Source organism: Crinia signifera, chromosome 4, assembly GCF_055691185.1.
Source record: "Crinia signifera chromosome 4, ASM5569118v1, whole genome shotgun sequence".
NCBI classification, from domain to species: Eukaryota; Metazoa; Chordata; class Amphibia; order Anura; family Myobatrachidae; genus Crinia; species Crinia signifera.
Window position 1 is genome coordinate 210,295,730 of NC_139220.1, and position 23,343 is coordinate 210,319,072.

Below are 23,343 nucleotides of genomic sequence, written 5' to 3' on the forward strand. Positions count from 1 at the left end.
CATGCAGTGGAGTGATTTATTGGAATACTGCACATGTGCTGTGATCCCACTTGCACTGAGAACTTTGTCGCGCAGTGACTGATAGGAAGTGGCCGCTTTGAGGTGGTAAAAGGGATTTTAAGGGGAGTGGTTGAGAATGCAGGTATGCCAATGCCTTTTTTGGGGTGTGCAACTCCCGATGGCTGCATGATCGTACGTCCAAATACATAACATCTACCCGGGTTTTTTACTAGTAGAAACGTGTCCAAATGAGACCCTGGATTCTAACCCCGGTAGTTACCTGGGATGGTCCATGGGCAGTGGAAACTGGTATCCTGGGTCGAGGTGACCCTGATCCCGTTCACTGCAGTGAGGAAGCATCCACTGTAACATGCTCTCATCTCCCAGTGCTGCCCTGCCTCCCGATTGCCATCACCCGCCCGTCTTTATGCCGAGTCAGGTGAGTAGTGGGAAAGGGTCTGCAAGCCGGACCCGGCTTCTCTAATAGAAAAGGGGTATGAATATCTTCACCATTCTCTCACACCTTTGAAGAATGTCATGCTAATGAATAGGTACCTCTGCAGTAGGATGAGCTTCCTCAGGATAGATTTGCTGTATAAGAATAGTGTGCACTGATTTGTTATCAGTAATGGAGCGTCAACTCATGGCTTATTGTCTTAATTGAGAACAAATTAGTAGCGCTACAAATTGCACTAAAAGATGGGTATTGGGTTCCCCATAAATTGTTTTTTTGTTTGTATTTTGTAAGGAAGGGCAGTGCTGTGTAAATGAATTTTGTGAATAAATTTGTTCCATATTGAGCATAAGAGGCACTAAGGTCCCTATCCCTTTTCATCAGAGGGCGGGAGCAAATCTGCTGCTCTCATTAAGCCAGTCCATCAGTGAATGGCTCCAGCCACTGCTCTGACAGGGAGGAGAAACAGAGATGAAAGCGCAATAGAAGTGAACAGGACAGATCAAGTGACTGAAAGTCTAGAAGGGGAAGTGAAGGGAGAGGAAATGATTGGGAGAGCTGGAAAGCCTAATGGGTACAGAGGTAGATATAGATGTGCTGATCAGGAGAGCTAGGGACAAGACAAGTTTAGGATTCTGTGGAGATGAAGCTCACAGGGTAAGGGGAAGATGGATCAATTGATGGTTTTAAATTGATAAAACTGCAGCACCCTGAAGGATGGTGACAGCGCCCCAGCTTTAGAAGACTATTTGTTACTTCTGTATATTATTTTATATTGATTTTGTTTACTGGAAGTGGATTTTGTTTTTGTTTCAGTAAAAGACATGTAAATGGTTACAGTATTGTCGTCTTATACAGTTATGTGATATTAATGAGGACTCAGCAGGGGATAGGGAGTTAAAAATGGCTGTATTGATTGTCAGCTGTGCCTGCTGGGCTGCCTCTCCTCTCTCCCCTCCTCCTCCTGGCCTTCTCTCTTCACTGCTGTACTTTCTGCAGGGTGGGGGTGCTTTGTTCCAGGCAGTGAGTTCATGCTGAGCTTTCTGCTCCTGTAACAATGTTCCTCCTCCCATACATTCATGTGGGGAAGATCATTATTTCACACCCACTCGTGTAAGCTTGTTCCAGATTTCCTCTATGCGGTAATGAACATGGGACATCATTTCACTATCTTACAGCTGTGTAGATGCCATCCCAGGTGGCAATAACAAATACACCAGATTCAGAAGTATAACGGACTCCACACAGAGATATACCTGTGCTTATGCTGGAGCGAACCGGTTTTGTTACTTAGATTATTGATTGCATAATACACTAGTGTTTGTCAACAAACTGACCTCACCCATCTCCTATCATAATACCAGCTCAGATAGGGGAAGTAGACAGATGCAGGCATTTCATCTGAAAGTACAAATAAACTTCACATTTCAAGGGAATATTTTTCAGTGTTTGACGAGAGATAAAGTGGAGTGAGCTATAGATATAACCACTCGGCTTTTGTCATTTTATAGGCTGTTTGAAAAATGAAAGCTAGGAGTTAATTGTTACTTTATCACTCTACGACTATTAAGTTCAAGAGAGAACCAGAAGAAAAGAAAAACTCTATTTGGGGGCACTCTTATGTCCTAAAGGAATGTATGTACTGTGACTATTATTAATACATAGCTTTTATTGATAATTTATTAAAATTATGACCACCTTGTGTTTATTGTCTCACTCATTGCGAAATATTTCAACACATTCTGCAATCCATAATTCGTTTATCCTTCCACTTATCACCAAAAATCGGATGTTTGTGTGGTTAAATCATCGGTCATCGGTTTCTCCTTTTGCCGTCTCTATGTATATGCTTGTTTTCAATTCGCACTTTGATATTGGGAGATAAGGAAAAAATAGTGTCAGCCCTATATGGGGATAATTCACTTCTGCTTTTCATCCTTCTTGTTTGTCAACAGAGGAAGGGGAATGAGAGAGTGGGTTTCCCCAGGGTTGTGACTGAGAGATAGGTTGGGTAGTTAACTGTAGTGCAGACACAGTTCCTCCTGGTGCCCCTGTTACCATACAGCCATTGCAGGGTGCTTCCCTGATGAACCACGGTCAGCCTTTCAGTTCGCTACAAATTAGTTAAAGGGATAGTGACCAGATCATTAATATAGGAGATATATGTAGGTGGTCAGCCCTGACGGAAATACTCCACTTCTGCTTTTCTCCCTCTTATTAGGAATAGTGACGAAAGAATGAGAGAGTGGGGTCCTCCCGGGTTGTGACCGAATTTAGATTGTATGGTTGATTGCAGTGCCGCCAATTATATTGCAGATGACCCTGATACTATATAAGCATTGCAGGATATATTCCTGAAACCATTGGCAGCTCTCATATCAACCATGAAACAAAGTGTAGTACATAGTAGAAGAGTTGGAGGGAGAGTGGAATTACATCAACAATTGCTACTTAGAAATCTTCTCTGACCACTTCCTATTAACATAATATCTCTTAATAACAATGTAGCTAGTATTCCTGGTACTGAACCTAGATGGGTCTCTTCAGCTATCAAATCTCTCTATATTCCCTTACCGATATCTTTGTGCTCTATAATTGTTTACGATCTTGAGACATTGATAATTTTTCTTGACGGTTGATGCGCCATAAAGGACCATATATCATGCGTATTTCTTACAATAAATTTGTCTTTAAGCTCCCCACAGGCGACAGCATATAAAATACAATTTTTACTTTGTTAAGAGACGCGTATCAGTTCAAGGTATTTGGCAGTAACTGTACTGCCTATCAAGCAGTCAGAACTGTTGACACTGTATCGATAAATTTTTTTTTTTACTTGTAATGTAGGTTACACCTTCATCTTACATAGGAGGTAGAGTCGTCATGTGCCCAAATATATTAAAGGAGTCCAATGCTCCTGAGAAATATATTGAGAGGACCGCAGGTGTCACTCCTTACCAGGGGCGACTAACAGTCACCTGATTTTCACTTCACGCTACCCCCACTTATAGTGTCCAAAGTAGGACTCCCCAGCATGTGTGTGTTATATTATAAGCACAGACCATCCACTTGCTGCCTGTGGAGCAGTCAAATAGGTAGACACTGTGTCGACTTGCTCCCCAAATTATTTATACAGCGTTTCTATACATGGAAGATAAGAATCGTTGAATCACCAAACACATTATGGGAGTCACATGCTCCTAAAGGGTATATGAGAAAGATCTCCGGTGCGACTCATTAATAGACACCACTGCATTCACCTCGTTATTATCCCACACTGTTTAGTATTGCAGTGTCCAATACAAAGTTTCCCCAACCTGCGTGTGTTATAGTATATAGTATGAGGAGGAACTGCTCTGATGAATTGGAGTTTAAAACCATGAGCAAAGACCTCACATGCAGATTGAAAGAACGAGGATATAGCAATACAGCAATTAAGAAAGCAGCCAGGATTGCAGAATCCGAGGACAGGGAAAAACTGATCTTCGGTACTAAGAGGAGCAAACAAGACACAAAAATTAGGTTTGTTGGCAATTATTGCCATGAATGGAAAGATATCCAACAAGCCATACAGAAGCATTGGTCAGTCCTACACTTGGACCCGGTATTAGCAAACAACTTGGGAGAGAGAGTATCGATGAGCTGGAGACGGGCAAGGAACCTTAAAGATCAACTGGTCTCCAGCCACTACGTGAGAACACCGAAAAAGGAAGCATTAATAGTGGGAACATACCCCTGTGGGAGCTGCAAAGCATGCGACCACATGACAGCAACCAAAACAATAATGGATCGTTTTGGTAAGACACGGAAAATTAAAGGATACTTCAACTGCAATACCAGGGGGGTCGTGTACTGTATCACCTGCAACTGCCAAAAACGATATGTAGGAATGACGACAAGACAGTTAAAACAGCGAGTCTTGGAACATATAGGCACAATACGAAATGCAGTATCTGACATGAGCAAAATGAAGAAGCTCACGTCAGTGTCACGTCATTTTTTCAAACATCATAACAGCAGATGGCAGGATTTAAAAGTATGCGGCCTGGAAAAGATCACGTTAGGAATTCGAGGAGGGGATTTGACCAATGCTCTGTTAAAGAAAGAGAGCGAATGGACTTTCAGTCTGGATGCCCTGAATCCGAATGGATTAAATGAGTACATCAACTTTGGAGCTTTTCTTAATTAAACATCATACATGTTAACCACAATAAATTTTCATTCTGGATACCTCAACTCACCACAATATCACTTAATAATATAATTCTTACACAGTTTGACCGGTTTAAATTATCACCATAAAAATATTTTTATGCCAAAAATATTTTTTCTTCCCACTTATTTTGATTTAAAAATAATCTTTGCACCAAGAGAATATGATATTATTTATCAATCACTGTAATAATTTTCACAGGAGTAATAAAATATATTATTTCTAACTAAATATTGTAAAATCACTGGTCAATATAACCTGACTTAGCACAAACCAATAGATATATTGGGGTCACGCACACTATATATAAGGTAATCTGAGAAGGAGAAAATTGAGTAAACTTATTAGACTGATAAGAAACATGCTGGGAGGTTAAGCTATATACACAGTAAAAATATATGCATAATTATAATTAACCAATCCGTGCACTGCAAGAAGGTTCAGGTATTGGTGGAGTACAGGAGTAGTTTTAAAATAATAAAAAAAGTAAAAAAAAAGTGATAAAAGTACAATAGAAATAAAATAAAAACATAGGTCAAAAATAACTGACCATAAACAAAGAATGCCGGAGGGCAGTCCCCGCTCTAGAAATATATAAAAAAACTGTATCCAATAAAACGTCATAAGAATTGATGAAAAATGAGAGTTTAAAAGTAATGGTAATTAAATGACCATCGAGAAACGAGACAACCCTGAAGTAGTTAAAAATAGCCAGCCTGTGATAGGATAACACCCGTAAATAGGTGGACGATAAGACCAGGCAGGACACACGCACAACTTTGAGAAAGCTATTTGCGAAACGTACGTCAGTAGCAGCGGGTCACGTGACCGCAAGTATCGGAACCAGGCGCAATTCAGAGAAGCCGCAAGCGGACAGCCGGGGAGACGTGTATCAGAGTGGTAAAGGTAACAAGGGGGACGCCGGAGAGTCCAGCAAAAAGCACCCGCAGGGTTGTGTGGACATCCGGGCGGTCCAACCGTGTCACGTATTGTAATTAGGAGTGATATCGGCATACACCTGCTGGGTCTATGCTCAGTGGGAGTGTGTATTATGCACAGCAGGCGGGCTAATGTCGAATTGCTGATATTATAACACTGTGTTTGGAGGCATATGTGACAGACAAAACCTGTTTTGGACACTGTAAGATTGAGAAGTGTGGGTAACAAACTTGGTGGATTACACATGTGCCCCCTGCTTATACTATAACACACGCAGGTTGGGGAAACTTTGTATTGGACACTGCAATACTAAACAGTGTGGGATAATAACGAGGTGATTGCAGTGGTGTCTATTAATGAGTCGCACCTGAGATCTTTCTCATATACCCTTTAGGAGCATGTGACTCCCATAATGTGTTTGGTGATTCAACGATTCTTATCTTCCATGTATAGAAACGCTGTATAAATAATTTGGGGAGCAAGTCGACACAGTGTCTACCTATTTGACTGCTCCACAGGCAGCAAGTGGATGGTCTGTGCTTATAATATAACACACACATGCTGGGGAGTCCTACTTTGGACACTATAAGTGGGGGTAGCGTGAAGTGAAAATCAGGTGACTGTTAGTCGCCCCTGGTAAGGAGTGACACCTGCGGTCCTCTCAATATATTTCTCAGGAGCATTGGACTCCTTTAATATATTTGGGCACATGACGACTCTACCTCCTATGTAAGATGAAGGTGTAACCTACATTACAAGTAAAAAAAAATTTTTATCGATACAGTGTCAACAGTTCTGACTGCTTGATAGGCAGTACAGTTACTGGCAAATACCCAAATACACTGATACCCGTCTCTTAACAAAGCAAAAATTGTATTTTATATGCTGTCGCCTGTGGGGAGCTTAAAGACAAATTTATTGTAAGAAATACGCATGATATATGGTCCTTTATGGCGTATCAACCGTCAAGAAAAATTATCCATGTCTCAAGATCGTAAACAATTATAGAGCACAAAGATATCGGTAAGGGAATATAGAGAGATTTGATAGCTGAAGAGACCCATCTAGGTTCAGTACCAGGAATACTAGCTACATTGTTATTAAGAGATATATTGTTAATAGGAAGTGGTCAGAGAAGATTTCTAAGTAGCAATTGTTGATGTAATTCCACTCTCCCTCCAACTCTTCTACTATGTACTACACTTTGTTTCATGGTTGATATGAGAGCTGCCAATGGTTTCAGGAATATATCCTGCAATGCTTATATAGTATCAGGGTCATCTGCAATATAATTGGCGGCACTGCAATCAACCATACAATCTAAATTCGGTCACAACCCGGGAGGACCCCACTCTCTCATTCTTTCGTCACTATTCCTAATAAGAGGGAGAAAAGCAGAAGTGGAGTATTTCCGTCAGGGCTGACCACCTACATAGATCTCCTATATTAATGATCTGGTCACTATCCATTTAACTAATTCGTAGCGAACTGAAAGGCTGACCGTGGTTCATCAGGGAAGCACCCTGCAATGGCTGTATGGTAACAGGGGCACCAGGAGGAACTGTGACTGCACTACAGTTAACTACCCAACCTATCTCTGTCACAACCCTGGGGAAACCCACTCTCTCATTCCCCTTCCTCTGTTGACAAACAAGAAGGGTGAAAAGCAGAAGTGAATTATCCCCATATAGGGCTGACACTATTTTTTCCTTATCTCCCAATATCAAAGTGCGAATTGAAAACAAGCATATACATAGAGATGGCAAAAGGAGAAACCGATGACCTAACCACACAAACATCTGATTTTCTCTTTCGTCCAGTCCGGTGACACAGCTAACCTTGGGATGTAGAGGGGTCCGCCAGGAGCCAGGCACCTATGCTTCAATTCTTTGGAAGCAGGCTCCTCCCTTCTGCATCCCATCATGCTTCAGTTTCGTTTAGGTGCCCACAGGAGTGGGTGCAATGCTGAGTGGCTGCGCAGCAGCCACACTTTTTCTTTGGTTTTTTAGTCAGAAAAGTAGAGATTTGACTGAGGGTCTTGGAAATTCTACAGGCCCCAACACCATCGGTGTGGCAGGGTGTGAGATTGCTAGGAAAGATGGTGGCAAGTTTCGACACCTTACAGTTTGCCCGGTTCCATTCCAGAATTTTCCAGTGGAACATCCAAGCCTGTTGGTCAGGGAAGGCCAAGAGAATGAAAATGGAAGTTCTAGCCCTGTCACCGGAGTCCAGGGAGTCCATCTTGTGGTGGACGAATGTGGAGAACTTGCAACTGGGGAGATCTCTCAGGTCCTGGGATTGGCTGGTCATAACGACCGACGCCAGTCTAAGGGGCTGGGGAGCAGTAAGTCTTCATCTGAGATTGCAGGGCCTTTGGTTAGTAGAAGAGTCGAGACTACCCATAAACATTTTGGAGCTGAGGGCAGTTCTAAATGCATTGCTCCAAGCGGAATCCTTGCTGAAAGGGTCTCCGCTGAAAATACAATCGGACAATGCGACAACAGTGGCTTATTTGAACCATCCAGGCGGGACTCGCAGCAGGATGGCGATGGCGGAAGTCTCCAAGGTTTTTAGCTGGGCGGAGACAAACGTACCAGCATTGTCGGCGATATTTATTCCAGAAGTCAGGAATGTGGAAGCGGACTTCCTTAGCAGGGAATCCCTTCAGGAGGGAGAATGGTCCCTTTATCAAGAAATCTTTCAGGAGATTGTGAGTCGTTGGGGTCTTCCGGACATAGACCTGATGGCGACAAGATCGAACCGTCAGGTTCAGAGATTCTGTTCCAGAGTGAGGGATCTCACTGCTTGGGCAGTAGATGCCATGACAGTTCAGTGGGACTTCCAGATGGTATACATCTTTCCTCCTTTTTTCCCATGTGGCCAAGAGTGTTGAGGAAAATAAAGAGTCAGAAGGTACGAGCAATTCTGATTGCTCCAGACTAGCCCAGGAGGTCTTGGTACTCCACTGTACTGAGGTTGTCGAAGGATTCCTGGAGGCTTCCTCATCGACAGGACCTGTTGAGCCAAGGACCGTTTCTTCACGAGGACCCAGGTCGTCTCAATTTAACGGCGAGGCTTATGAAACCTCCTTATTGAAAAAGAAGGGGTTTTCTGATGAGGTTATCCAGACCATGCTGAGAGCTCGTAAGCCGGGGTCTGCAGCTAATTACCATCGGGTGTGGAAGATTTACATCAGATGGTGTGAGAGACAGAATCTTCACACGTCAAGATTCAAATTATCAAGACTTTTGAATTTTTTACAGGATGGTTTTTCATCAGGCCTTAGTCTGCAATCCTTAAAGGTGCAGTTATCGGCCTTATCCATATTTTTTCAAAAAAAGAGTAGCCTTGCTACCTGAGATTCAAACCTTGTTACAAGGGGTTGCTAGGCTTAAAACCTCCTTACAGGCAGCCGGTGGCGCCTTGGGACTTGTCTTTGGTCTTATCCATGTTACAGAATCCTCCTTTTGAACCATTAAGATCTGCGGAGTTGAAGTATGTGACGTGGAAACTTACTTTTTTGTTGGCCATTGCATCAGCCAGAAGAGTGTCTGAGTTGGGTGTTTTGGCGTGCAAGTCACCGTTTTTGATTTTTCATGATGACAGGGCTGTGATTGCGAACAGTCCCTAAATTTCTACCTAAGGTAGTGTCGTCTTTTCATCTGAATCAAGACCTTGTACTTCCGGTGTTTTCTCCCCCAGAGGGGGTTAAATAGAGGGACAAACTAAAGAGATTGGATGTGGTTCGCGCCTTGCGAATAATACATTGAAAGGGGAGATCATTCGGAAATCGGATTTGCTCTTGGTGCTATATGATGTGCATAAGGTTGGGTGGCCTGCTTCGAAGCAGACCATCGCTCGGTGGTTGAGATCTACCATTGCTTTTGCCTACTGTAGAGCAGGTCGACCAGTTCCGTCTTCGGATAAATGCACATACCACCAGGTCGGTTGCTTCCTCCTGGGCGGTGCGCCATGGGGCTACGGCAGAACAGTTGTGTAAGGCTGCCACCTGGTCCTCTGTTCATACCTTTACCAAATTTTACAGGTTTCATGAGTTCGCGTCGGAGGACGCTTCATTTGGACGGGCAGTGATGAGAACTGTTGGTCTGAGCGTACCCTCCCAAAGGACCGGCTCGTGAACGTCCCAAGGTTAGCTGTGTCACTGGACTGGACGAAAGAGAAAAGGGGATTTTTGTAAGAACTTACCGTTCGAACCCCTTTCTCTGAGTCCAGTCCGGTGACACAGCGATCCCTCCCTTACGCTCAGTTAAGTGTACCGTTCATGTGTTGCCATGTTATGGTTAATGTTATGTTGCCTTGAAAGATATATATATATATATGTGTATATATATGTGTGTATATATATATATATATATATATGTGTGTGTGTGTGTGTGTGTGTGTGTGTGTGTGTGTATATATATATATATATATATATATATATATATATATATATATATATATATATATATGAGATCAGGCATTGTTCTGAGTTATGTATCCTAATGTGCTCTTGAAGTTGAACTGAAGCATGATGGGATGCAGAAGGGAGGAGCCTGCTTCCAAAGAATTGAAGCATAGGTGCCTGGCTCCTGGCGGACCCCTCTACATCCCAAGGTTAGCTGTGTCACCGGACTGGACTCAGAGAAAGGGGTTCGAACGGTAAGTTCTTACAAAAATCCCCTTTTTGGTGATAAGTGGCTGGATATATGATGGTCATTTTTATAAGGATAAACGAATTATGGATTGCAGAATGTGTTGAAATATTTCGCAATGAGTGAGACAATAAATAAACACAAGGTGGTGATAATTTTTATAAATTATCAATAAAAGCTATGTATTAATAATAGTCACAGTACATACATTCCTTTAGGACATAAGAGTGCCCCCAAATGGAGTTTTTCTTTTCTTCTGGTTCTCTCTTGAACTTAATAGTCGTGCATGACCTTTTTCAAAACTCGGGGTGCACCACTGACTGTCACCAAAAAAACCCTAAGGGACATGCACCAAGGGCTGTGGTGACCGATTTGGAGATTATAAACTCCATCAGTCAGTAGTCCTAAAGGATACAGATTAATAAAAACCACAAAATTATAGAACAAATCTAAACAAGTACATAAGAGACTGGTGCGATCCCCTGTCCCCTTCCCCTTCCCCTTTTGTATACATACTTTATCACGCTCCCAAGTTTTCATAAATATCCCCCCATATCCTCTTCTATGAAAGATGGAAATTCTCTTGTCACATTTGCTGTCCAAGGTATTTTTCTTCTCACATTTTATGGCTAAAGCTCCATACACACTAGGCTATATTGTTCACAATAACACTCTCGAATGTTAACAACCCCTCCGTCGCCCAAACATATTTGGACAAGGGAGTCCTCGTTAACAAATGCCATGCTGCAGCTGCAACATGATCGCCCCCCTCCTGCAGTCAGCCCCCTCGATGCCAGCCCCTGCCCCCAATATCTGCGTCGGTGGGGACTCCTTGGGCTTTTTGGTCTTGTTCTATGTAAAATATTTGGTCACCTCACAGCCAAATATTTCATTGCAATTGTCTTGGTTTATAAAGCAAATTGTGGTCCTTTTTTATTCCTTACATAAGATATTTTACATTTTATTTTATCTTGTTCACTACTATAGATATTTTTTACTTCTATTTGCAGTAATGGATGGGAACAACTACTTGTCTTGCTGTAGAACGATCAAGACTTTAATGGAATAGTCACATGAAAATACAACCTTTTTTATTAACAACTAGTTAGAAGCTGCGACAGTCTTTAGCCCACAAGCTCTCCACCCCCAGTCCCTATCTGCACCTACCTCCACTCTCTTTTTCCAGCTCCCTTTAACCACATCCAGCAAGTTTTAAAAAGATCAGTGTCCCTGCAAAAATTGCTTTCACTTTCTGTTATGACACACACAGGACTAATTTGGTCTGTCGAGTGGCCTCATAGAGGTGGGGGAGTAGTTGGCCTTTTATATGTATGTAGATTGTGGAGCTGTCATAATAGTGTAAATACTAACTGCAGGTAAACTAACGCCGACACAATAACTTGGGTTGCAGCTTGGTGGGAAAATGTCCTTTAAAAAATAACATGAGAATCTGACCCAGTTAGCTACCTGGGAAGAACCTGGGTATCCTATGTAGTAAATGGCTAAAAGTGTGTAGAGCAACGCATAATCGGTGCTTGGAGATTGTAATTTGCAAGTGCCTGAAGAACAGAGGGACTGCACATGGGTGCCGTCTGAAAAGGGGTCTACTCACCATATGCCAGGTCCAGCATGCAGTTGTATGGTGTCTGCATGGTTCTGACACAGGTTCGACTGGTATTTGAAAACCCAGGTCAGACAGCATTTTGGCAGAAGCCCTCCAACATGACTCCCTTCCACCACGTACACCAGGTGTGACTTCCTACTTCATTACGATTTGGAGTCCATTTTGCATAATTTATTTAGTCTAACACAGGTGACTGCAGTAAGTGGGAGTGGAGTGAAGTGGGAAGTTGATTTTGTACCTGGTTGCAAGAGTCATGTTATGGGGGCTAGCTACCGAAATCTGGCGACACATCTAATGACTTGTTAATGATTATCTGTTGTTTACACCCAAATGCAGGAAAATGATCATTTAGACAAGTTGGCTAAATCAGTTTTAGAAGTCAACTTGTCTGAACAACAGTTGTACTGCTTTCTTTATAGCTGTGAGATTAAGCTCTTCGGTGGTGTTGGCTGGAGGTAGTCTGCCTATTAGGGCAGTATTCAATGAGAAAAATTCTCCGTGTTTTATGGAGAATTTGTGCTTTGTTCGCCTTGGACGGAGCATTTTGCTCTCCAAAAGCGAGCAACCCTATTCAATGTGAAATATTCTCCGTCTTTCTAAGTGATTTTCTCCGTCTCTCTCCGTGTAGAAATTCTCCATCTTTTGATGGAGATCTGGAATGTGAACTTTTAAACTAAAAGGTTTTTTTTTTTTAAATTTTGGTGTTAAAAAATCTGTTTTTTTTTTTCTGTGAAGGGGCATGTTATTTTTATTCATGTGCTTATAGCACATGAATATATATTTAATTTAAAAAAATATATATTTTTTTAATTTTTATTTTATTTTTTTACACAGTGCAGCCAGCAGGGGGCCGGAGCCCACCTCACCTCCACATTCCTCTGGAGCAGCCAGGGAGACTTTAATCTCTCTGGCTGCTTCCGTCCCCCGGCTCCCTGCAGGGGTTAAGACTCGCAGCGAGTGGCGGCGAGTCTTAAATACATTGAATAGTGGGAGCAGGAGGCTCCGGAACAGGGAGAATCTCCGCTAAAACACGGAGAGTGCATGGAGAGCGAAATAAAATGCTCTCCATGCACGGAGAACTTTCTCATTGAATACTGCCCTTAGTGAACATATGCAGTGTGAAAGAAACCTCTGGGAACCATCTACCCGAATTTTTTGTGTGTGATATTAAATATACTATATGATGTGCCTAGTTTCACCTGGGTTGACCTTCATTGTTTACAGTTTCAAGGATCTGCTCCCTTTTTTAAAGGCCCCCATACACTAGGACAACTTGTCCTAGGGATTAAGGGCCCCTTGGCACTTGTGAGATTTTGTCAGATTTGACCCAATTTAGATGGATTGGGCCAATTTATCTGACAAAATCTGATGTGCCTGATGCTGTAGGATCCCGTGCGCTCTGGGTCTAACCAAAAGATTGATACTCCTGCACATAGGATAAATCTCAAGTCAATCAGGTCCAACCTGTTGGACAAGTGTAAAGGGCCTTAAGTCAGACCTGATTTCCCCTGAGCTCCCCGAGAGGTCTCGCACTTGATTTGGAACCTGATGTGCCTTTTCTTTTGTGTAATAAATTGCAATCAATGTACAGTACTGCATGTAAAGTCACCAATGGAGCTGCAGGCGGGGTACAGGTTTCAGAATCCAGTGAAATCTGGCCCTAATCGCATAGTGTAGGGGGCCTTTAGTCTAATAACCGCAACATTATTATGAGTTACCAGGCAATGCTTTGTTCACTGTTTGATGAACCACTGGGAATTGCATCTATGGGATATGTATAATATTGGTCCATCTTACCAACATTTATATAAAGGTGTATAAGCCACTAGAGTCCAAATATTGCTGCTGCTTCCCTCTCCTGGAGTCACTGAACATTTTTCAGACCATCATTCTCTATACACCAGTGGCGTAACAATAGCCCCGCGGTGGCGGGGAGGCGCTGTATAAGTGCGGGCGCTGGGGGGCTGCTGAGCTATTATAACGCAGCCGCCACAGATCCGCAGATTGACCTGTCCCGGCTCCTCTCCTGCTATGGAGACGGACCATCATAAAATGTCTCCCCCCCCCCCCCCCCCATATAGCAGACAGTTCTATAAAACTGTCGTCTGTATGGGGGCAGACATTTTGTGATGGTCCCTTTTTATATAGCAGAAGTCTGGAGGAGAGAGCCAGACCGCACCGCAGACCAGATCTGCGGTTGCCTGCTGCTGGGCACAGGGGGGGGGGGGGGGGCACTGAGGTAACGCATGTTGGACACGGGGGCGCTGCCAATTTATTGTGGGGGGCGGGGCTTATTGTATAGCTACGCCACTGCTTTACACACTGGGCAAAAACGCCCAGTGTGTATGGACCTTTTGAGTTTGACTACCTGCTGCTATGTATGGCTAATGCAGCAATGTTTATTGACCTAAAATAGAAACACAGAATTTGATATATGATGTGAACCATATGGCTCATCCAGTCTTCCCTTTAGTGTTAATGCATTAGAAGTTTGAGTATTAGGGTTAGTTTATGGGTTTGGGTTAAGGCTAGTTTCGAATATTGGGTTACCTTGTCCATGTTCTGCAGTGTTTATTACTGCAAGTGACTTTTTTTATTATTTTGCTCATTATTGTTTACTCTGTAAGGCTCTGCAAACCTCTTGAGGTGCCATATAAATATGGCAATAATAATAGGACCTTGTGAAATGTCTATTTTACTCTGGAGTATATTTGTTTCCTTCTAGATGAGGAAGTTTGGTGTTGATGCAATTGTCCTCTTTGTTTCATGTTTTTAATATACATTTATAAATGATAAAAGCCAACAATAAAGCTTGGCTTTTCTGTTTTCAGTTGACTCTTGATCAAAACGGAGATGACAGCCACAGTGATTTCTCAACACTTTTTTTTTTTTATTTTATTTTTTTATTTACAGTAACCAAATGAAATCTGAGACATAATTTTTTGCACAGCATAATGTGCTTTGAATGCACTGGAGTATAAATGTTACCCCGGCTACGGTCTGATGCTGATGAGTCCTGGGGGCTAATTTAGGGAATGATTCTGAAAGCATAACATTCAAGTAACTGGAAAAAACCATGTTGCAATGCAAGGGGTGAAATACATTTATTTTGCATGGATAAATCTCCTGTGTAGAGCATGGAGTTTGAACAAGCCCCTCTGAAATCTTAATCCCCATACTCACTAGGCAACCTTGGTGGATGCCGATGTAGTTCATAATAACGCCCGGATCTGATATTGTTGGCTGATTTATCGTTCAATGTGTACACTGAACGGGACCCACTGAACATGCAGTCATTGTCATTATAGCCAAATTGACCTGCATGTTCAGCCAACAGGGTCATATGATGCACAGGGGCGCGAATCCTTAACAATATTGCGTGTACACACTAAAAGCCATAGTAAAAGATCACCACTCAGAAGGGCCATTCTGAGCAATATCTTTTACTATCTTGTCTAGTATGTACACACTATCATTAACAATGCATGCTCCACCACATCGTTAATGACCCCCCCCCCCTCCCCATTCACATACAGACAAGGTAGGTCCTCGTTAACGACTGCTGTGCTGCATCAGTCGCTGCCCCTGATCACGCCGTTGCAGCCTGCCCAGCCAGTATCGGCATGATTTACACCTACCCTCTTCCGTGCAGCATAGTCTTCCTAAGGTGCCAAAGTTGCTCTGCTTCCAAATCCGAATCGGACACTTAGCTGTGATTTTGTCTCTTGCCGTTTCACACAATTCCTTCCTACTGACATTTTCATGTGTGGAAGCAGAAACCCAATGAATTTAGCCTTTTTAAGTTCTGTAGGTAAAAAGGTTTTAATAGTGCAGGACACTAAAACATTTTAACTTTGCAGTAGAGGTATACAATGTGCTTTTTTTTTTTTTGTTCCTAATATATATAATTTTTTTTTTTTATCTTTACAGGAGATATATATTTTTGCGTAGGTCCGATGCGGTTATGTAGTATATACTGTAGGCTTTTTATCAATTAATGTTTCTAAAGAGTTATTTTGAGAATGCAATGTTTGCAACTATTGTGTGTGTGTGTGTATGTATGTATGTGTGTATATATGTATATGTATATGTATATATATATATATATATATATATATATATATATATATATATATATATATATATACATATATATATACATACACACACACACACCCATTTCAAAACTACTGTATTGTGGGCACAACAGAACAAGGGTTCAGTGTCAAAGGAGCTCAAAAAAATAATCAGTTTATCTAGGAAGCAACCCAGGTAATCCAATTCAGTGGAAAGGACCAAGTTAAGACCTGATAGACCGAGGTTCGATGATTCAGTTTAATTCACAGAATGGGTAGAGACTGAAGCACAGTGGGTGGAAGAGTGCAGGTCAGCTTTGCGGAGTTGCAGATCAGTTGAAGAAGATATCCGGGCAAGGCAATCCTAAACGGGGTATCTACGGTGTCACAGAAAGAAAGATGTCAGTGTCCCAGGAGCTGAGGTTGGAGAGGTGCAAGATAATATCACTTACACTCTTAGTGAAAGGGTTTCTCCTAGGATGGAGATAATCTAGACCCAGTTCTTTTTTCACAGGTTAAATGATTCACTTTTGTCCCTTAGTAATTCTTCTGGAAAAGAAATGACTTAGTGCAACACAGGGGGGAACAATTTATTCAAAGATTGCACTCACAAAAGTAGGATAAAAACAAGCGTATAGTCACCAGCCGGTGATAAAACACGGACGATCTCACCAACTACTGCCTGTTGTTCCGATAGGGATGCCAGACAAGGGTCCTCTAGTGTTCGGAACTGCGGATAACACAAGCGAATTCGGTGGTCCTTCCCAATAACGATACTGTCCTCCAGCCACGGGTACAGCTGTTCAATGCATTTCAGACCTTGTGGTCCTTCATCAGGAGCATGTCTTATTCATCCGTGTCTTATCACCGGCTGGTGACTATACACTTGTTTTTATCCTACTTTTGTGAGTGCAATCTTTGAATAAATTGTTCCCCCCTGTGTTGCACTATGTAATTTCTTTTCCTGAAGAATTACACCCATTTCAAAACTACTGTATTGTGGGCACAACAGAACAAGGGTTTCACTAAGAGTGTAAGTGATATTATCTTGCGCCTCTCCAACCTCAGCGCCTGGGACACTGACATCTTTCTTTCTGGTGTACATGTTTTTTCACGTTGTGGTGTAACTTGGTCAGTGATCTGAGCAGCTTTGGTTTTATCTTGCGCAATTGTACAGACTCCATTTTTCTTCGGTGTCACAGAACTAGAAAAGGAAGCCAGGGAAAAAATTTAAGGAATTGGTATAGAGTCCAGTGGTAGCCAACCCTAGCCCACGAGAGCTACCAACAGTTCACATTTTCCAGACAACCTAGCTGCACTCATTAATCACTGACACATTTTAAAAGATACACAGATGGAGCTAATTAGCTCACTTGTGATTCTGTGAGGAGACCTGCAAAACATGCACTGTTGGTAGCTCTCGAGGACTAGGGTTGGCTACCCCAGGAATAGACCATCCAATTCCACCCATTTTTTTACCTCTTCATTTCTAGTACATTGTTTAGGAGAATAGCATGCTGGTAGTTGATATAAGGTAGTGATTAATTAAAAAAATGAATCTAATAAACAATATATACACTAAACATCTGCACATTTTTAGTGTATATATTGTTTTAGATTATTTTTTTTAAATTAGTCTTATTGTGGTCACATTCTCTCATGCACCCTATTTTAACCTATAGTGCATAGCTTATGTTAACCAGTTCCCTAGATGATTAGTGACAGGTGTGTTGGTAACTGCTCACCTATAAAAGCACAGTCTGCTGTGAACTTTAGACCAGATAGCATGCCTGGAATCAAACATTGATGTGATTATTCCTACTCAAATAGAAATTCTGAAGGGGGAAGCTGTCCCCGGGTGCTGGGAGGAGCGGGGTCCCTGCATCTGCTGAGGGGAGGTGGGGGTACCGGTCAGCCTGAGGTTGGAGCCGGAGGGGATGATGTGCGCCGCTGCTGTACCTCCCCCCCCCCCCGCAGCCATGGATTTCCTGCGGCGAATGGACAGTCAGTGGCGGGGGTCCCTCGGCGCATGGGACTAGTACTAGTTCCCATGCGCCGGAGGGACCCCCCGATGCTGACAATCCATTTGCCGCAAGAACTTCGCGGCTGCGGTGGAGGTACAGCAGCGGTGGCAGAACACATCATCCCTTCCGGCTCCAACCTCAGGCTGAGAGGTACCCCCACCTCCCCTCAGCAGCCGCAGGGACCACCCTCCTCCCGCAGCACCTGGGGACAGCTTCCCCAGCGCTGCACGGTGTGGGTCCGCAGCAGGACCATTTACACCGGCCTTTACACGGGTCCTATGCGGGTTCTACCCAGGTCAGAACCTGGGTAGAGGACCCGTGTAAATGGACACGGATATACCCCATTTAGACCGCCGCTGATCCAGGTCTGACCCGGACTTTTCAGCGGTGTAAAAGGGTTATAAGTAACCCACTATCTGGAACATACTACCTATACTACCCAAAGCAAAACCCCCCAAAGGACCCAAAATAAACCTCCCCAACCTAGGTATAACTGGATCCCAAACATTCATTAAGGTGAACAAAACAAACAAACATTAGAAACATCTTATCTTATTTAAAGTTATTTTACATAGGTATTTTTTACTTTGTGCAATTTGTCACATTGAATTTCCGAACATGTTTATTGCACTTGATACATACATATGTTTGTTTTTATTATCATATTTGGATGGAAAAAACATTGCAGTAATGTATTGCCACTTTAAAATTCACACAATTGATCTTTTATTAAACTTTTACCCACCAAATCCCATTTGCTATGGTAAAAAATGTACTTCACAGAGCTTGCACTTCAGAAGCTTTAACCCTGGAGGTGATCTTTATAACGGAATTACACAAGGGGTTCATTAGCAGCTAAACACGCCATGTAGTTCAAAGTGACCACAATATTGTTGTATATGGAAGGGTTACATCTTGTACCCACTGATGTACATTTTGTGTGGTATATTAACATATTTTTTTTTACTCCAGCACAATGTGTTTACCTTGGTCTGAAAATAACCATGATTACTTTTTTTCCCGAGGAGCAGATGTTATTTGTGCTGTTCACAATCATTTACCAAATGTGATCAGATTGACAACCTCAAGAATGCAACAAAAAATCCCATTAACAGTTGTATGTCATATGCTTCGCTGGAAATGTAAAAAATGTCTATTGATTAAATAATTTACTATTGGGGTAGTTAATGCTGTCAATCTCTTGTTGACTCAGGTTGTATTTTTTTGTGATCACTGCACAGGACGTATATCACCCATGTACAGTTACAGTTGTGCCAATTTATTATTAGTTTCTTATATAGTGTAGCAAATTCCGTTGCACTTTACAATTTACTAGTTTGAACTCGATGGACGCAAGTCTTTATTCAGCCTCACCTACTATGTAACTATGTAAATATGTAACAATTGGACACACAGAAACTAGGAAATAACAAACCGTAGTAGAGGTAGAAAGGAAGGCCCTGCTCACACACTTTCTTAACTCGCACAACTTATTGGACACGATTCAGTCAGGCTTTCGTTCTCAACATTCCACAGAGACAGCACTGACTAAAGGTGTGAATGATCTGGTCACTGCTAAGTCTAAAGGCCACTATTCACTAATAATTCTTCTAGATCTCTCTGCTGCTTTTGACACTGTTGACCACACACTTCTCATACAAACACTACAATCCCTAGGTCTTAAAGACACAACCCTCTCTTGGTTCTCATCCTACCTATCTAACCGCTCTTTCATTTCTCTGATTCTACCTCCTCTCCGCTACCTCTTTCAGTTGGAGGTACCTCAGGGTTCCGTTTTTAGGTCCTCTACTTTTCTCAATCTATAACTCATTTCTTGGCAAACTAATCAGCTCTTTTGGACTTCAGTATCATCTGTATGCAGATGATACTCAGCTCTACCTATTCTCCCCAGACCTGTCCCCATCTTTATTGGGCTGTGTCTCTGAATGCCTTTCTGCTGTTTCATCCTGGATGTCATCTCGCCACCCCAAACTTAATATTTCAAAAACAGAATTAATTCTATTTCCGCCAATAAATAGTAGGTACCAACCTGATATCGCCATTGCTGTTGAGAAGATGACAATCATTCCTACCTCTCAAGCTAGCTGCCTAGGTGTTATCCTTGACTCTGAACTTTCCTTTGTTCCCCACATTCAATCTGTCTAGATATCATGCCACATGCAGCTAAAAAACATATTCAAAATTTAGGAAATACCCAGTTTGTTGTATCACTATCTCCTTTATAAAGTGCAACGGAATATGCTGTGCTATATAAGAAACTGTTAATAAATAACATATGTAGCACACATCACAAACTTACACATTGGACAGATACACACAACACATGCACACATACATAACACACCACACATACACTACAACACACACATAAAAAAAAAAACATTACAGAACACACAAAAAAATAAATGCATCATAGGTGCTAAATCTCAGGAGTGGATGTTAAATTCATCAACACACACAAGCGATTAAGTCCAGAGCGGTGTGTTTCAAACTAATCACCACACCTTATTTAATTGCTGTCATTGAGTATCTGTCATAAATTGTAGTATTGATCTACCAACTAGGCGATTAGGGTGACCTGTCGCGGAGTCTAACTGTGCTGCCAGTGACCCCACCCGACACGTCAGTCGCGGTATCCTGGTCAGGTTCCCCTTATGAGTTGGTGTAATACTAGGGAGGTAGAATATGGAAGCGTAATAGTCAGGCCGGGTCAGAAACAAATGGGCAAGGCAGGTACCAAAGGATTATGCTAATGGAGAGTCCAAAGTCAGACTGGGTGAAACACAGGAAAACATGGTTGTAGTTCAGTAGGATGAGGCGTAAGAATAGCCAGGAACAGGTTGGGGTTAATAACCATAGTAGTAACAATATAGTAGCACAAGGACGCTGGATCAGGGTGAACCTATACTCCCTTAAGGGAATGCCTGCCAGAGACTTCCCTTAATAACCTGCAGACATCTGAGGACATCTGCTAATTTCATCTGCTGTAACTTTAAATTTCCTTTAGCACGGAAGCCACCAGCTTTCTCCGTCCACCAAGCTGCCTGCAGCTGCCAGGGACACGCGCTGCCCAGACCTCTGCCATCTGCAGCACCAGCGCCCCCGGACCCGGTAAGAACCCCATCTCCCCCCCCCCTCCCCCCCATGGCCTGGGGGCTGTGGCAGTATCAGTACAAGCACATTCTAACATGGTTTGGCAGCTCTGCTAGTATTAAAATACAACAATAAATTACATCATTGACATTTATTGAATAAATAGTAGCAGTTCTACTTTAATGTAACCTATCTAGACAAAGTGTTTCACCATTTACTTCCCACTGAGGTGCTGGTAAATTCAGGTGAATGTTATGGAAATAAGGGTCAGATTTATTAAGCTTGGAGAAGAGATAAACTGGAGATAAAGCGGAGAAAAGGTAAAAGGAGATAAAGCACCAGCCAATCAGCTGTGTTTGAAAAAGACAGTTGGGAGATGATTGGCTGGTGCTTTATCTCCTTTTACCTTTTCTCCGCTTTATCTCCAGTTTATCTCTTCTCCAAGCTTAATAAATCTGCCCCTAAATGTGATCACCTTTTCTGATCTTGCTGCAATGAGTTTTTTTTTTTTTTAACCTGTAATGTAATGTTTAGAAAGCTTCAGGTATGGGTGGAGCTCACTAGAACTAAATATAGATTGTACTACATCCACAAGATGCTTTCAAAGTCAAAACAAATAAATCACCAAGGCCAGAAGGGATTCATCCTAGGATTCTAATGGAACTCAAGGAGGAGTTAGCATATCCTCTGCAGTACATTTTTGATAAGTCATTTTCATCTGGTATGGTGCCAAAGAACTGGAGAGTAATACCAATATTCAATGAAGTAAAAAGCGAACCCAGCAAATTTTAGATCTGTGAGCTTAACATCAATTGTGGGGAAAATTATTTGAGGAAATTGTAAGGGACAGTAAACTGAATTATTTAGAGGTGCAAAGTATAATCAGAAGAAACCAGCAATGAGTTTGCAGTATATGGTTCGTGCCAAACGAACCAAATACATTTTTACAAGGAAGTCCACAATACCCTAGATATGGGGTATGCTGTAGACATGATCTACATTGAATTTGCAAGTCTGTGATACTATGCCACATAAGAGGTTCAGCCACAAAATGTAGGATATGGGTCTAGGGGTAAAAATTTGTAGCTGGGTTAGAAATTAGCTTCAGGATAAAGAACAGAGTGGGGCATTTTTAGGTTGGATACCTGGTCTAAGTGGTGTACACTAGGGATCGGTGCTAGGACCACTTCTATTTAACATATTCATGATATATAGGGAATACCAAGCAAAGTATCTATCTTTGCAGATGAAGCAAAACGGTGTAGGGTGATTAGAACCTCAAGGATGCCTCCACGCTAGAGATGGATTAAAATAAACTAGATGAGTAGGCGAAAAAAGGAAAATTAAGTTTAATGTTGAAAAAGTAAGGTTATGCATCTTTAGAGACCTAACCAATGTGCTACTTACAATCTAAATGGGGTAGAATTGGGTAAAGGAAATATACTGGTAGGTCAATTTGCTTCCAACCAAATTAACCCTTGAATGATTGTGTCTGTGTACATGTAGTAAGGCAGGGCTTGACAAATTTAGAAAAAATCTAGGAGCCAGGATGAAAATGTAGGAGCCACGAAAAAATAGTGACAGTGAGTGCCAAAAAGTAACACCATAATGCCTATTACACATGTCACATACCCATTACACATACACACATGCCACAATGCCCATTACACATTGTGCCACACACCGAAAAACCTTTTGCATACTATACCACACACAATAATGCTCATTACATATACCACACACACCGTAACGCCCATTACCCGGTAAACCAAACACCGTAATGCCCATTACATATAATACCACACGCCGTAATGCCCATGGCCAGGGGCGTAACTAAAAGAAAGGGTGTCTGGGAGAGAGAGGCAACATCAGGGAGGGAGAGAAAGAGAGTGAGCAGGAGAGACATTGCCAGGACAGTCAGGTAGGATGGATGGACATAGAGGTACATAGGGGAAAATGGTTGGAATGAGCACCATATGCTGCATCTATGAATATATGGATGGACTGGGGCAAAGATGGGCAAATGGGCAGACAGTATGGGGGGATCACACAGTTGGGGCAGGCTGGCAATTGCAGGCCACACATGTGGGGCAGGTTGGCACTTGCAGGGGGGGTTCAAGCCACACAGGTGGCACAGGCTGGCACTTGCAGGCCACACAGGTGGGGCAGGTTGGCACTTGCAGGAGGGTGCAGGCCACACAGGTGGGACAGGCTGGCACTTGCAGGAGGGTGCAGGCCACACAG

The 23,343-nt window shown here is 42.4% G+C and overlaps 1 protein-coding gene across 5 annotated transcripts in view; it reads left to right on the forward strand.

The window, feature by feature from the left end:
* Positions 1-23,343, forward strand: part of CSNK1G1 (casein kinase 1 gamma 1) — a 125,459-nt gene that overhangs the window by 14,728 nt on the left and 87,388 nt on the right. The window contains exon 2 of one of the 5 annotated variants that reach the window (XM_083183690.1): positions 21,014-21,117. The exons of the other annotated variants lie outside the window; for them this stretch is intronic. The gene's annotated coding sequence lies outside the window, so the exon portion shown is untranslated. The remainder of the gene's footprint in view (positions 1-21,013; positions 21,118-23,343) is intronic. 5 annotated transcript variants of the gene reach the window in all.